Genomic DNA, 4,293 nt, shown 5'->3' with positions numbered 1-4,293 from the left:
ACACATAATATTGCCCCTTTAATACAGCTGGTACAACAAATTTTATAAAATATATACTGTACGTTTTTTAATTTAGTGTCAATAATTAGCCCTTCATGTCACAGAAAGACCACTTGATTTTAAGAAAATGGCTGTTTATCAATTAATCGTTAGTCGATCGATATCCCTACAACTAATGTCAATTAAACTGAATATTAAAGCACTCTTAACGGGTTGTCATGTTTGTCTGAAGGCCCTAAACAGCCTCTTGTTTCACTTATGCCTTGGATTGACTGAGGAAAACATCTGTCAGTCAAAGGCAACCATCAAACCCCTGCTGGAAGAGGAAAGACAGTCAGATCCTCAAAGATGGACAGACACAGATCGACCATAATAAAAGTAGAGAAGAACCTTAAAGGCCCAGGAATTGAAAGTGGCGGCGAGTGACCGAAGTTTGGCAGCCAATCGGTTCATTCACCTCTTCAGCCCAAACCCCTGGTTTTCTACTTTAATTACTTTAAGTTATTTTAGTTAAACATAGACATGTTTATCTGCAGAAACATCAGAATCTTGGCTAGACGCTGGTAAAAACCATTATATGAACATCTAAGACAGTTAAAACTACAAGCAGTTGAAGATAAATGAAAGTGAAAATAAAATTGGTTTAAAAAGTTGGCAAGTCGAATATTTGTGGTAAATAAGAGACATATTGTGTTCATTTTTATATATTGTTTTATTATTGCTACTTTTATTATAAGGTTCTGTATGCGGTATTCATGGTTAAAYGCAATGAAATAAACTATTTCAAAGGTAACAGATCTTTGTAATCTTGGTTTATTTRCATAATAACTTTAAATGTTGGATATTCGGCCCCTCAGCTGTTGGTCTGCAGTAAATGTGGCCCCCAGAGGAATTCCTGCTCTATGAGCTGTGAAAGTGAATATTTCGTAAAAAATAAATAAWAGTGCAGATGGAATAATCTGACAGGCACTTTATCACATTATCAGGGTTGCTTCTCTCCAAAAACACGCAGTGACGTTTTGCACATTAATACATCAAGTTTGAGTCAAAGAACCCATTCACCCCCCCCCCCCCCCCCCCCCCAGGTGAGAGGTTTCCACAGGACATCCAGAATAAATCAGCTTAGATTAATGATGCTGCCTTTAAACCAAACCCACCTGAGCGACAGAATTATAGGATGTTCTCAGACATGATCTGTGTGCTGGACTGATGTCTGCAGGGTCGGGTCACGGCAGTGGGGGAGGGGTGACGTCCCTTTGAGTTAAATGAGTCCTCCACACCTGATCTGATGGAGAAAACTGTAATCACAGGGAGGGTCTGCGGTGGGCTCCGGGTCTGGGGCCCGTCACTCATTCACTCACTGAGGTTCTGACTCAAAGAGCCGCAGGTTGTAGATGAAACTCTTTCTGACGTTTTCTCATTTTTCAGCTTTGACTGACGTCTTCGCTCGTTTTCTCAGAGAGAGAGACCTGCTGTTAGGTTTGTGACAGCAATAAAACACTTTTTTAACAAAACTGTATCTAATCAACCATATCAGCAACTAACAAGGTCCACCAGCTTTCATGAGAAGAACTTCAGCTTTGGTCCAGAACGGATCACTTAATCAGTTTGTCTGTAAAAATTCAGAGTTTTGCAGAAGAACCTGAGGCTCAAAAACCAGATAGACTAGACCAGGGGTCTCCAACCAGTGAGCTCGTTTAAAGTAGCTCTTAGCTCTTATGAAAAGTCAGGAGAAGAAAACTTTAATTTGTCCCTGACCAAACAAACTTTGGTTTATTCCAATCAATCTGATGTCCCTCCCCCTTGGTTGTCAATCAAACAGTTTGGGCTCTCAGTAGGGTCGATCTGGATCAGGATCGACCCTACTGAGAGCCCAAACTGTTTGATTGACAACCAAGGGGGAGGGTCGATCGGCAGATGACGCACAGTTACGTGGTTGTTCAGCGTTCGTTTTCACGCACACCTTTCATAGCCCCTTGAGACACACTGTGCCGAGCACCCGGGGTTTCTTCCAGCTGGAGTCTACAATGCGGGAAAAAACAAAATCGGACCTGTCACCTGACGTTACTTGTGCACAAATCTGTCCCAGTTAAACCCTAAGTTATTAGTGTGAAATACACTGTAACATGAATGGATAAACACAAAAAGCACATTCATGTAAATTCAGTGTTTGTGGTGGTTTCATGTGAATTGAAGACGTTTTTTTTTTTGAAAAATAAGCTTAATCCAATCGTTAAAGTTTAGAATTAAATGTCGCAAAAAGAAGCTCTCGGACAATTTCATTTTGTGGAAGTAGCTCTTAAAAGAAAAAAGCATTAGCACGGGGCTATTCAACTACCGATTTGGCCCACGAGTGACCAAAGTTCGGCCCGCCAATTGGTTCATTCATCTCTTAAGCCCAAACCCCCGATTTTCTACTTTAATTCCTCTAAGTTCCTTTAACTAGACATGGACATGTTTGGTATCTACAGAAACAACAGAATCTTGGCTAGAAGCTGGTGAAAACTATTTCCATGCACAGTCAAGACAGTTAAAACTACAAGCAGTTGAAGATAGAACTTTGAAAGTGAAAATAAAATTGGTTAAAATTTTGGTAAGTCAGAGATGTTAAAATAATATTTTTGTCCAATAGGAGGCATAATGTGTTCTTTTTGTTTTTGATATTGTTGAATTATCACTACTTTTATAGGTTTCTGTATGTTGTATTCATGATTAAATGCAGCAAAATAAACTATTTCAAAGGTAACAGATCTTTGTACTACTTGGTTTATTTACATAATAACTTTAATTGCTGGATGTTCGGCCCCTCAGCTGTTGATCTGCAGTAACTGTGGCCCCCAGAGCAGCTTAGTTGATTAGCCCTGCGTTAGCATGTATGACCCATGCATGTACACAAAGCACCAATGCACCAGAACTTACAAGAGCAGATTTACTGTTTTGAGTGGGGGTCCGGGGGGTGGGGGATGGGGTGGCTCATTAGTGGGCCCGATGGATGGCCCTTCGTCAGAGCTAAACAACCCAAAAATCTGAAGCTCCAATGTTTAATGGTTTTTGAGTTAGAAGCGTTTTGTACGTCCAGATCCCATTTTCAGATGGAGCCCCCTCCTCAAATATGGGGTCTATCATAAAACTGTTGGTGCAGTGTAGGTCAGACACATCTACAATAAACAGTTTGAAAACAATACAACCCCCGCATGGGTCATTTCATCAGCMATTAAAGGACAGGTGACTGTGTAATTATGTGTCTGTTTAGACTGCATGTCTGTTAGCAAAATATCCTCTGAACTTATAAGCCTCTGCACAGATTTGGATGAAATGAATGTAGGTCTACAACTAATCAGCAAGAAAAAAAAAAACCTGATTCAAGATGGCTGCCGCAGCTCTCAGACATTGGCCAACACTAAAACACTCTAACAGATACTGAACTCTGCTGGTGCCTTGAGTGACGAGAGGTCAGACCCAATCTGGCAGCTGGCAGATAATCTCACTTTGTGCTCTCCTGTCACACATTTGTGGCACTTTTACTTTTATGACCGTGAAATTCATCCATCACAGCAGAACAAGTCCAAAGAAAAAAGAAAAAAAGAAAAAAAGGGAAGGTTTACTGAACAAGCATGCACTGACATGTGCTTTTTACCTTTTTCATTCAAGAGTCACATTTAAAGTTGGAACTTGTACAAAACTCATATTCTTTGTATTTCCTCAAAGTAAAAACCATAAAAATGTTCAAAACTTTAATTAAAAAGCATTATTCTAAAGTCTGAGAAAAGAAACAGTGAGTTAAATAACAGCACGTTTGAGTTATAATGATAAAATTAAAGTTGTGATACCACAGTAAACATTCCAGCGTGGTGTTCAGTATTACTCTAATACTAAATACTGCTATTTTCCTGCTGTGTGAAATGGAGTGGAGCATAAAACCTACCTGAGGTCCAGTTAGGTGACTCTTCCAGTAATTGTTTCCTTCCTCCAGCCAACAGTTTAGGAACTTAAGGGATCCTCTGATGACGTGGAGACAAATCCACAAACATCCTGTTGATTTTCTGACGAATCCACAAAGAAACGACAAAAAAAAGTGTTAAAAACTAACAGAGACATTCAGGGTTGTGTCTCAGCGCCCTCAAGGTGCTGCAGCTAAATGTTGAAACAAATTGTCAGGAGTCCCATCTCCACACCCACATCTTCTGGCCCTCCCACACACACACACACAAACACACACACACATACCAACACACTCTAACAAACCAAAACACACACCTTACATGTGCACAGATTGTGGGCTGTCACCCCCCC

General features: G+C 40.3%; 1 protein-coding gene across 1 annotated transcript in view; it reads right to left on the bottom strand.

The window, feature by feature from the left end:
• The window catches only part of fat2 (FAT atypical cadherin 2), a gene marked incomplete in the record, with an annotated part of 140,869 nt that extends 136,750 nt beyond the window's left edge, over window positions 1-4,119 (bottom strand). Inside the window, 1 exon segment of the mRNA XM_014026517.1 lies at window positions 3,926-4,119.
• Window positions 4,120-4,293: the final 174 nt, after the last annotated feature.

The sequence above is a fragment of the Austrofundulus limnaeus genome, unplaced genomic scaffold (genome assembly GCF_001266775.1).
Source record: "Austrofundulus limnaeus strain Quisiro unplaced genomic scaffold, Austrofundulus_limnaeus-1.0 Scaffold562, whole genome shotgun sequence".
Taxonomy (NCBI): Eukaryota; Metazoa; Chordata; class Actinopteri; order Cyprinodontiformes; family Rivulidae; genus Austrofundulus; species Austrofundulus limnaeus.
This window is presented reverse-complemented; position numbering and strand designations above follow the sequence as displayed.